The following is a 12,955-nucleotide window of genomic DNA, read 5'->3' as shown; positions in this document are numbered from 1 at the left end:
TTCTTTGCTGCCATTATTATTCATTTGAAATTCCAGCATTCTTTATCGCCAGTTTTGTAAACGTGTTTCTTTGTCAGTTCGTTAGTTATTTGCTGTCACTTTCTCCTGTCTCACAGTCGCCTTTATTCTGTACTACTACTACTACTAGTGTCTCCTCCCACTGTCACTGTCTCGCTCTTGTTCTCTTTTATTGCTACTATCTCATTCATTCATTACCAGTGCTGTTATCTCTTCTCACTATCCCCCTCTCTGTTCTCCTCGTCATTGTCATAGACTCTGTGTCTCAGTATCACTGGTCTCACCCACTCCTACTTTCTCCTTCTCTGTATTCCTCTCCCACAGGCACTGTCTCCTTTACACGTTTCCTGGCACTTCTTTTTCACTGTTTACTGTGTTCCACTACCACCGTGTCCCTCTCTTTCTCTCACACTGCCATTGTCTCCTTCACTCTTTCTATATGACAAACACTGTCCACTATCTTCTAGTACTTATGACTTCTCTGTCTCTTTCCTGCTGCCACTGTCCACTTCTCTCTCAGCATTAAAAAGTGCAAATACGAGGGCTATCCACAAAGTACACTACATTTTGGAATTAAAAATAAATAAAGTATTGGAAATTTTTTTTATTATACACAGATGAAAGCCACACTTAAATACTACTTTTCTACATAGTTGCCATTTAAATTAAGGCACTTATCGTAGCGGTGGACGAGCTTGGAAATTCCTTCTTTGTAAAATTTGGCCGCCTGCGCCTTCAACCATATCGCGACTGTCTTTTGGGACAGAAAAGGTGTGATTTTTGTGGATTTCCTGGAAAGAGGCACTACAATAAACTCTCAAAGGTATTGCCAAACTCTGCACAACCTCAGAAGAGCAATACAAAACAAGCACAGGGGAAAGTTGGGCTCAAAGATCTTGCTGATTCACGACAACGCCCGGGCCCACACGGCAAATGCCACTCGTGAAGTTCTCTGATCTTTTAAGTGGGAGTTGTTTCCTCATCCGTCGTACAGTCCCGACTTGGCACCGAGCGACTTCCACTTATTCCCAGCAATGAAGAAGTGGTTGGCCATGCAGCGTTTTGATGACGACGCACAGCTTCAAGAAGAGGTAACCACGTGGTTGAAGGTGCAGGCGGCCGAATTTTACGACAAAGGAATTTCCAAGCTCGTCCATCGCTACGATAAGTGCCTTAATTTAAATGGCAACTATGTAGAAAAGTATTATTTAAGTGTGGCTTTCATCTGTATGTAATAAAAAAATTTCCAATACTTTATTTATTTTTAATTCCAAAACGTAATGTACTTTGTGGATAGCCCTCGTATGTTCACTTCCCAACATTTTTGCAAATATGATAGAAGATAGAACGAGTCAGCTGGCACCCCATTTTTCAGTCAATCTTTTGATGAAAAGGAGTGTATTCACCCTTTTTGTGGTCCAATAGCAGCATTTTTCTACTGAGTCCCCTTCTTTTGTTTGCATTGATGAGTCAATAAAATTTTGATAGTTTACTTACATGAAATTGAAATAATGCAAAACTAATTTTACACTTCAGACCAGATTTTACATGCGCATATTGCATGTAATTCAGTATTACAGTGAGGAGTTCCTAGAACCATTCAGATGATAATGTACCTTGGAAACAGATAAAGATGGCTAGAAATTTTTCGAGGTTCCGCCCATGAACTAACAGTGCCTCTGTAAGTCCCATCAAGCCCAACATAGATCACATCAAATGCAAAAAGCACCAGCTGATTGGCTCCATTTGCCTAAGCAATAGAATGTGTGTAATATCCATAATTTGACCATGTACTGTAGGATAGTGGCAATAAGATGATCCTTCTATTGGGGATACAAATGGCCCCTAGCCCAAAGGCTATCCAAAACTCTTGACCCTACCTTTTTATCACCAATGGAACCAGTGGTACAAGCAGCAGAAAATCCCATTTGTATGCAGTGCATTTTGGAACATACTGGTAAGCATAATGTCACATGCATAACGATACCCAAGTGCAGTTATGATAAATGGAGTTATTCTGTGATTGCTGTGGTTTCACGTTCTGTCTTGTTCAATTGACACAGCTCAGTTGTTGGGGAAGAAAAGGAATAAATGTGACTAAGAACATATATGCTGAATAATTTGTGCAGAACTCCAGGTAATCGTAAGCTCGAGAAGAAAAACTTTTCAGGTGAAAATTGTCTAATTATAAACAAATCTCTTTGAGAATCCTCATAGTCTTCATTCCTCTAATTTTTTCTTCAGTTCTCAGTCCACCTTTCTAAACAGAATGAGTACTTCCAAATGTAAACAGCAACATGTGTTGAAGACAATATAGTACAGCTGTCAGTAGTTGAAGCATTTAGCAACAACGGCCACATTTACAATCAGTTGCAATTCTCTCTGATAATCATTGTGCTAAAGTCATAGATGGTAAGAGCTCTTAATTAGCTGCCTAATTCGTGTGATAATATTCCCACCACTCTCTGTATTCTTCTACAATATTTGAAATGCTTTTGCTTTCATATTTATATTGGACACATTGAAAACTGCGTGATTAATGTTCTGAGGGTGGAATGTCATTCCATACCTGGTACCTAAGTCTGCAAGGAGAATGTATCACCTTACCGATTTTAATTTCTCCTTTACCTTCTCATGTTTTTTTCCTTCATCTAAGTTCCTAGTCAATTTTCCTACTTCATCCATTAAAAGATGGCACCAATTCTGGCATACCATTTCCCTTAATCGTAAGAAGCTAGTTATTTGACAGAGTTTCCTTAGTCTCAATGTTGTGCCTGTTTATACCACTGGGTTTAAAATGAATGATATTTGTTTTTCCATGTTTACTTTCAAATTGTCTTTTTCGAAGTGTGCTCTTGCCTTTTCAATAAAGCTACGAATTTCTTCAGCTAGGCTGGTCTCACTGTCTGCACAACAGACACCAGATGTATCATCGGCATACATAGTGACCAATTGCTTACTGTCTAGAGAACTTGTGAAATCATTTATGTAACATATGAATAGGACTGGACCTAAAATGGAGCCCTGGGGAACCCCAAAATGTATATTTCTTATACTTGACCTTTTCTGCTCTAGTATTTCTCCGTTGTAATATAGGGTTTCTATTCACTGTTGCCTGCCTTTTAAATATGTTTCAAGCAATTGCATGAGTTTTCCAGTGACACCACTCTTCGCAGTTTTTGACAAGAGCACATCGTGGTGTACTCTGTCAAAAACTTTTGAGAGGTCCAAGAATACTCCTGCCATTTGAGACTTTTCATTTATGTTTTCAAGTACGCGGTGACCAAATTGTACAGCTGCTGACATGGTACTTCAACACTTCCTGAAACCATGTTAGAAATCCCCTAGTACGTCAGCGTTACTGTAGTGTTCCTGGATTCTTTTTAATATTATTTTTTCCATCAGTTTGCTGAATGCTGAGATAAGGGCTATGGGCCTGTAGTTCTGTACATGCTTTCTTTCCCCTTTTTTGTGTAATGGTTTAATTACAGCCAGTTTCAACCTGTCAGGGAACACACCTTCTTCGAGTGTTTAGTTTATAAGATGAAGTAGTGGTTTCAACAGTTCATGTTTGCATTTCTTCATTAAATATGGAGAAATTTCATCTATTCCTGCAAATTTTTTTGTTTTTGAGGCTATAAATGTGCTGCAAAATATCATAAGCACTTACTGCGGGTAGTGTACTACTGCAGTTCTGTTTGTCGCTACTCTTGAATATGTGCTGTTTATCCTGTTTCATACATACATCATTTTCGACAATGTCTATGAAGTAATTATTGAAAATATTGCAGACCAGAAAGGGATCAGAAATGACATTATTGTTTGCAGTTAATTCTACATTCTTAATTTTGGTGTCTGTTTCCTTATTTCTTATTTTATTTACAAGTGACCTGCAAGACTTTGAGACATTATCTGAGTTTCGTATGTCTTGGCTGATTCTTTCTGCTTTTAATTTTCTGACTTCTTTGCGGTACTTTTATTTGTACTGCTTGTAGGTTTCTTTATGTACCTCTGAGTCAGTTAGTCTGTGTAAGCGATACATGTTTTCCATTTTTTCTTTTAGATCTTTTGTTTTACAGTCTAATGGTACAGCTTTTGATGTTAAAGGTTGGTTTTTGTGAATATTTACTTTTGTTATTGGCATGGTCCTATTTAGGTGCCCAGTCAGGATTTCTACAAATTCATTCCATTTATTGTTTACCCCATTGGTAGTAATAACTGATTCCCATGATTCCTGACTTAAACTAAGTCTTAGCTTGGCAGTGGTGTTTGCAGATAGTATTCACTTGTGTTCATACATTTTTCTTGGTTTGAACTTGGTATTACATTTTAGTACTGGTGTTTGGCCTAAATGATCTGAAAAATGACCATTTATGATGTCTGCTGAGATGATATGGTCATAATTTGTAATGATATGATCAATTCATGTGGGTCTGTTAGACATTCTGCTTGCCTTCCTGGTTGTCGAGTAAGGTGTTTATGTTGATGTAGCCAACTATGATAACAATATAATAGAGGGAAACATTCCACGTGGGAAAAATATATCTAAAAACAAAGACGATGTGACTTACCAAACAAAAGTGCTGGCAGGTTGATAGATACACAAACATACACACAAAATTCAAGCTTTCGCAACCAACGGTTGCTTCATCAGGAAAGAGGGAAGGAGAGGGAAAGACGAAAGGATGTGGGTTTTAAGGGAGAGGGTAAGGAGTCATTCCAATCCCGGGAGCGGAAAGACTTACCTTGGGGGGAAAAAAGGACAGGTATACACACACACACACACACACACACACACACACACACACACACACACAATCCATCCGCACATACACTGTGTATGTGCGGATGGATGTGTGTGTGTGTGTGTGTGTGTGTGTGTGTGTGTGTGTGTGTGTGTGTGTGTGTGTGTGTGCGCGCAAGTGTATACCTGTCCTTTTTTTCCCCCTAAGGTAAGTCTTTCCGCTCCCGGGATTGGAATGACTCCTTACCCTCTCCCTTAAAACCCACATCCTTTCGTCTTTCCCTCTCCTTTCCTGATGAAGCAACCGTTGGTTGCGAAAGCTTGAATTTTGTGTGTATGTTTGTGTTTGTTTGTGTATCTATCAACCTGCCAGCACTTTCGTTTGGTAAGTCACAAGTATTATAACATTTACATTTCTGTAACCTGACATTGATTTACTTGGAACTCCATCAAGTAATTCCAGGAAAGCATCCAAGTTTCCACTCGGGGATCTATATACAACAGTGAACGAAACAGTAAAAAATGTGAGTTTAAGAGCTGTAATTTCGAAATCTTTGTCAGCATTTAATTTTTTGTCCATAACACTTTTTCTGTGGCTGTTATTAACTTATATTTTCTCACATAAATGGCGACACCACCGCCTTTATTTTGTGTTTGACAGTAGAATGTTGCTAGGTTATAGTCTTGTAATTTGAAATGATGAATGTTGTCGACTGTTTTTTGGTGTTCTGTGACTATTACTACATGTGGAGCTAGCTCTGTGATGAATTATTCAAATGCATCTGTTTTGTTCCTAAACCCTGTACATTATAATGAAAAAACGTTAAATTGCACTCGTTTGAACTGAGGTCTGCGAGGCATATGTGTATCACATACACTCGCATCTGGTGTTGCACTGGTGGAAAGTTTTATTGTCCTAAAAAAACATCACTTTTGTCCTGCTGATGTGTTGTATCAATGACGTATTGTATCACTGACCTGATATTTTGTGGTTGATTCATCCGTGAATTCGTTATTTTTGTCCTTGAGAGGGATGGCCACTGTTCCATAACACTCCGCATTCAGTTTGTTGTTTACTATTTCTTCAATCCGTGTTATAACCAAGTCTTTTCCTAGTTTGTTGAGGTGTAGACCATGGGTTGTGTAGAATCTTCTTCCTATGCTGCTTATGTCCACAAATGGTAAGTTTCCGAATCTCAAGCATACATTTTGTATTTCTTTATTTGCTCGCCGCACTACTTCATTTACACATGACCAGTTTGGTATATCGTGTCGATGTGGAACCAAGAAGATGATAACATTTTAGTTTCTAAGTTCATGTAGCTTCCTTTTGAGTGAGATCATCTTCTATTATTATTCAAATTGAATAATTTCCACTTTTTCAAAAAATAATTGACTTTCTGACGTAAGCATTGACTAAGCTCACACTTATAAAAACTGAAAAGTTTACATAAATTCTCATTTTATTTATTTGTTGTCATTGTTAACTGTCTCCTCCATGGTTTTCATCAGAATATTCTGTGGTTCTTCACATTCCGCATGTTGTTGATAATTCTGTGTAGTACCTTCTGTGACACAGGGATGTCTGCTGCTAAGTTCCAGCCCCAACATGCTACCCAAAGATTACCTTAAATAATACAATAAAAAACTAAAATTTGAACATATACAAAACATAAAGTAAGATCTTTTGGGCCTAGTGTGGACCTGCTTAATTATTATTATAATCATAACCAAACTAATTGCATATACACTTGCTAATTATAGATGATGAAGGTACAGAAATTTTTACAACTCTGATGTTTAAGATTAGATTTCATAATTTAATTTGCCTTAATTCTGTTCCCTCACACCATCTACATCTGTAATCCACAAGCCACGTAACAATGGCTGGTGGATGGCTCTTCAGGTACCAGATTGAACGTTGTCTTGAAGAAGCAGCACACCTTTCCTCTTGCTACCATGAATTTTCTCTTCAGAGAGGACTAGATTTTGCTCTCTGTCATGCCCGTGTAGTATAGAGTCTTGATAGTGAATTGTTCCTCCAAAAATACTCACAAAATTGGACCATGGGCACTCCCGAAGGAGCTTACCATGACCTTAACTGCTGATGGTTGCATTTTGAATTTCTTATAGTCAGGCAATTCATGATGTTATCACTGCATGTTTTGACACTTGGACTTCTGCTTAAAGGAATTTTTCAAAGTTTCATCACTGATTAAAAACCAGTAAAAAATGTTATATGTTGATCCAAGCAACAATTGTTGCTCTTCAAAAGTGGATCACAGGGTGCAGTTAGTTGCAGTTTACTTTCCAGATGACTGAAAGTTTGGGTCTGCAAGTTAATAAACAGAGTAATTAACCATTCCCTTTCTGTCCATCTGCTTTGTTGCCGTGTTGATTGAAATTGTAGTGCATCAGATGACAGTAACTAAAAATAACATAGTTTGGAGATTTATAATCACGTCTTAAGGATCAATGGTTCAGTCAGTGTAACCTGAATTTTTTGTGTAAATAAATTATCCTTGATATACTGGGAGCCCTGAAAGGACATACACCTTGTAAACTAAAGCTATGTACACACGATGTCTCTTTCGTTATGCGCAATCACAGGTGCATGAGAATAAAAGGGCATGTACAGAAATTTGTGGAAAGAACACGTGTACACGTAGCGGTTCGCATGTCCACACTTTGCCTCATTGTGCAAGCAGTTGCTATGGATCCCCTTCTTTGTTTGGGAGCTTGTGCTGCATTCATTGTGATGAAAAAGCAACATAAAAAGAAAACGCAAAAGTGACTGTAGGTAAAGAAGTATCTAAATAACAGAGTTACAAGAAACGCAAAGTGACAATGTTTTGTTTGCAAATTTCAGGAGGATGTCATGCCAAGATTTTAGATTTTCTGCTTGGGAAACTACAGCAATAAGGCTGGCAATAAAACTTCATTAGCTAGTAACCGGCAATTTATACATCAGTTTTAACTATTTAATTGATTATTTCTGAAATTGAGAAGTACTTAAGACAGGTCCTTACAGTCATTACGTGAAGGTTAATTAACTTTCAATGTGTCATTTGTATTGTACTAAAAATGTTGTGGAAGCATCTTTAATTGTGAAAGATTATATGTAGACTAACATCCTCAGACTTGAAAATTTTGAGAATTTGATAGATTCCAGAATCTACTAGAATATATTTTTCAATTTTTTGTTTTTTACATCATCGATTTCCTTCATTTCTATTTCTAGTAGCTTGTTGGGGTGCTGCACGTACCCCATGAATATATGCCCACAGTTTTCATATGTACCCCTTATAAAAATTTCTGGCTTATTTTTTCTCTGATTTCTTACTTCAAAGCTTAGGTTATCTTATTCTTTACAGTAATATGACCAGAGACTTTTTATCTAATATTGACCCTCAGGGCATCTCCTCTCAAATTTTTATTCCACTGATCTTCTGAATGGAATTCCATATGACTTCTCTTTGTCTCTAATCATCTTTAAGTTAAAGCATACTTCCATTAGAGCCAACAGGCATTATTGCACATAAATCAATTCGCAGCATAACCTTAACACACTACAGAATGTAACACACATGAGCCCCAAGTGCCTGTCATCTGCAAAACAGCAAAGATTCCCACTGAAGGCAGGAAGTAATCTGCTTTATGCATGGCTTCCATTTCCAGGAAATTACAAATGTACATGCATAGCCGTGCTGTTGGAAATTCATGTGCAAAGTTGAAAAAAAAAGGCATTGTGTGGGTGAACCATAAATCGCTCACTACTGTTAAAACATTAATCAAAACAGAGAAGTTAAATATAGAGTGAAGTAGTGTGTAAATAGTTTCCAGTACAACCGGAGTCCAAGTCAATAAGCCAATATCTACATCCATACTCTGCAACACACTGTGAAGTGCATGACAATGTATGTTCCATTGTACTATATTCCATTGTTCTAGATATTAGGGCTTTTTTCCACTCCATTCATGTTTGGAGCGCAGTAAGAATGATTTTTAAATGTCTCTGTGGTGGTGGTGGTGGTGGTGGTGGTTGGTTGGTTGGTTGGTTGGTTGGTTTGTGGGGCGCTGAAATGTGCGGTTATCAGGCACCCGTACAAAGTCCCAATTTTTACACAGTCTGGTTTTTGCTCAATCCAATCTAGCCATTGTCACAAATGATTATTATTATTATTATTATCATTATGATAACACAAACACCCAGTCCCAGGGCTGAGAAAATCCCCAACCTGGCTGAAATGTGTCTGTGCTTGGTAAAATTAGTCTGATCTTGTCATCATGATTCATATGGGAGTGATATGTAGGGGTTTGAAGTACATCCCTGGTGTTACCATCCAAAGCTGGTTCCTGAAACTTTGTGAGTAGGCTTTCTCAGGATAGAGTGTGTGTGTGTGTGTGTGTGTGTGTGTGTGTGTGTGTGTGTGAAACACAAATATACACACAAAATTCAAGCTTTCGCAACCAACGGTTGCTTCATCAGGAAAGAGGGAAGGAGAGGGAAAGACGAAAGGATGTGGGTTTTAAGGGATAGGGTAAGGAGTAATTCCAATCTCGAGAGCGGAAAGCGCGCACACACACACACACACACACACACACACACACACACACACACACACACACACATCCATCCGCACATACACAGACACAAGCAAACGTTTGTAAAGGCAAAGAGTTTGGGCAGAGATGTCAGTCGAGGCCGAAGTACAGAGGCAAAGATGTTGTTGAATGACAGGTGAGGTATGAGCGGCGGCAACTTGAAATTAGCAGAGGTTGAGGCCTGGCGGGTGACGAGAAGAGAGGATATACTGAAGGGCAAGTTCCCATCTCTGGAGTTCTGACAGGTTGGTGTTAGTGGGAAGTATCCAGATAACCCGGACAGTATAACACTGTACCAAGATGTGCTGGCTGTGCACCAAGGCATGTGCAGCCACAGGGTGATCCTCATTACCAACAAACACTGTCTGCCTGTGTCCATTCATGCGAATGGACAGTTTGTTGCTGGTCATTCCCACATAGAAAGGTTCACAGTGTACGAAGGTCAGTTGGTAAATCACGTGGGTGCCTTCACACATGGCTCTGCCTTTGATCGTGTACACCTTCATTTGAGATCCATCCTTCATGAAATCCTCCCCACTCCACCACGAGTGTCTTTCTGCCGTCCACCTAACCTTCGTAACCTCTTAGTTCATCCCTATGAAATCCCCAAACCACCTCCCCTACCCTCTGGCTCCTACCCTTGTAATCGCCTCCGGTGTAAAACCTGTCCCATGCACCCTCCCACCACCACCTACTCCAGTCCTGTAACCCGGAAGGTGTACACGATCAAAGGCAGAGCCACGTGTGAAAGCACCCACGTGATTTACCAACTGGCCTGCCTACACTGTGAAGCTTTCTATGTGGAAATGACCAGCAACAAACTGTCCATTCACATGAATGGACACAGGCAGACAGTGTTTGTTGGTAATGAGGATCACCCTGTGGCTAAACATGCCTTGGTGCACGGCCAGCACATCTTGGCACAGTGTTACACTGTCCGGGTTATCTGGATACTTCCCACTAACACCAACCTGTCAGAACTCCGGAGATGGGAACTTGCCCTTCAGTATATCCTCTCTTCTCGTTACCCGCCAGGCCTCAACCTCCGCTAATTTCAAGTTGCTGCCGCTCATACCTCACCTGTCATTCAACAACATCTTTGCCTTTGTACTTCCGCCTCGACTGACATCTCTGCCCAGACTCTTTGCCTTTACAAATGTCTGCTTGTGTCTGTATATGTGTGGATGGATATGTGTGTGTGTGCGCGCGAGTGTATACCTGTCCTTTTTTCCCCCTAAGGTAAGTCTTTCCGCTCCCGGGATTGGAATGACTCCTTACCCTCTCCCTTAAAACCCACATCCTTTCGTCTTTCCCTCTCCTTCCCTCTTTCCTGATGAAGCAACCGTTGGTTGCGAAAGCTTGAATTTTGTGTGTATGTTCGTGTGTCTATCAACCTGCCAGCGCTTATATAATCTTCAAGATTCTGCCAGTTCATTTCTTTCAACATCTCTGTGACGCTTTCCCGCAGGTCATACGACCATTCAAGTTGCTATTCAGTGTATACGTGTTCAGTACCTCCCCCCCCCCCCCCCCCCTCCCCTCCCCTCAGTCCTACCTGGTATGGGTCCCACACACTTGAGCAGTATTCTGGGATGGGTTGCACAAGTGATTTGTAAGCAGTTTCCTTTGTAGACTGACATTGCATTCCTGTAGTGTTCTGCAAATGAACTGAAGTCAGGTATCTGCTTTACCTGCGAATGAGCCTATGTGACTGTTCCATTTCATGTATCTACAAAGAGTTTCATTCAGGTATTTGTATGAGTTTTCTGATGCTGTTGGTGATTCACTGATATCGTAGTTAGAGGATACTACTTTTTTTATTTTGTGAAATGCACACCTTTACATTTCTAAACATTTACAGCAAGTTGCCAATCTTTCCACTACATTGTAATCTTATCCAAGATTTGACTGAATATTTGTACTGTTTCTTTTGGACTGAACTTCATTATAGATAACTCCATCATCTATGAAAAGTCTGAGGTTACTATTAGTGTTGTCCGCAAGATCATTAATATATAACATGAATGAGGGATCCAGCACACTGTCTTGGGGTATACTCAAAGTTACTGGTACATCTGTTGATGACTCTCCATCCAAGATAAAGTGCTGTGTCCTTCGTACCAAAAAATCCTCAATCCTGTCATAAACTTTGCTTTATAACACATACAATTGTACATTTGATAATAGGCATAGGTGTATTATCGAGTCAGATGCTCTTCAGAAATCAAGAAATACTACATTTACCTGACTGTCTTCATTCGTGGCTTTCAGTGTGTTACATGCGAAAAGTGTGAGTTGGATTCCACATGATTGACGATTTCAAAATCCATAGTGGTTGTCATGGAGGAGGTCATTCTGTTGTCTGTTCAAGACACCTCATTCATTATGTTTGAGCTCAGAATATGTGCTAAGATTCTACAGGAGATGGATGTTTAGAATATTGTATGGCAGTTCTGTGGATCTCTTCTGCTACCCATCTTGTATATGAGTGTGACCTGTGCTTTCTTCTAGATACTGAGCACTCTTTTTTGTTCAAGGGATCTATGATAGATTATAGTTAACAGAGGCATTCATGAAATTCCTGCCATTCTGCAGCTTCATTACTGCAGCACTGACAAGGGCTTGGAATGTGTAAACACACTACAAAATGATTGTTTATGTGGAATCCAGAAGCACTTTCAAAATGCAAATCACGCCGCATCATATTCCGGAGCGTATTGTGGCACTATAAATATGGAAAGGTGTTTTATAATGTGAGATGAAATATTTTCTTCTTTTCCCTCTTTTTTTTAGGCAGTGTGGTATTGCTAACGTCAACACCAGTGCCATGCACTTTCTCCAAAGCCAATTAGGATAGTCTTCACTGACATATTTGTATAAGAAGTCAAAACCAGGATAGGTGTAAAGCAAGTTTATTGTCACTGCTGATGTTCATTTTTTCATTGAAAAGTTTTTGAGGAAATTTAAGGACTGTAGTTGTTTGTCAAGGACAGAGAATTAGCATGGTAGAGTCATTGACAGTGCAGCAATGGTAGCCGAAAGTGAGCAGGTGTTGTCAAATTTATTGGGACGTGGGCTAGTGCTGTAGGTTGAGACAGGCACATATGTAAACTGTCACATATGGTGGACTATTAAATGTTAAAGCTGGGAAGCAGAATCTAAAGTAACATACAAGACATAAAAGCAAGGACTAGGCCAAAAGGTCTTTTATAAGAATGAATAGTGCCTAATGTCCAAGAACGTAAATATTGCGCATAGTTGACAGTATTAAAATGAGTCTGAAATCAGTAAAGAAACTCACGAAACAAACTGCAATCAGAGCAAAGCGACGGAAAGTATATGGCAAGCACGCAGGTATACGCGTAATCAGTTCCTTTTGAAGTTAACACATCAGGTCACAATTCATTTCTCATGTTAAAAGGATTTTCAATTCGTCATTTTTCCTGTTTTCTGTTGTACCTTAGTTGCTTCAAAATTCATGGAAGTATGCTCCGTGTAAGCAACTAATTGGATGCAGTTTGTTGATTGTCATATGCGTTTAACTTCTCTTATTTGTGAAGGTGCTTCACAAAACTTTCATCTCCGTCT

At 39.4% G+C, this 12,955-nt stretch overlaps 1 protein-coding gene across 2 annotated transcripts in view; it reads left to right on the top strand.

The window, feature by feature from the left end:
* The window catches only part of LOC126412810 (periodic tryptophan protein 2 homolog), a 117,721-nt gene that overhangs the window by 82,400 nt on the left and 22,366 nt on the right, over positions 1 to 12,955 (top strand). The gene's annotated exons all lie outside the window — the stretch shown is intronic.

The sequence above is a fragment of the Schistocerca serialis genome, chromosome 7 (assembly GCF_023864345.2).
Source record: "Schistocerca serialis cubense isolate TAMUIC-IGC-003099 chromosome 7, iqSchSeri2.2, whole genome shotgun sequence".
NCBI classification, from domain to species: domain Eukaryota; kingdom Metazoa; phylum Arthropoda; class Insecta; order Orthoptera; family Acrididae; genus Schistocerca; species Schistocerca serialis.
The sequence above is the reverse complement of the archived record's forward strand: the minus strand, read 5'-3'. Positions and strand labels throughout refer to the sequence as shown.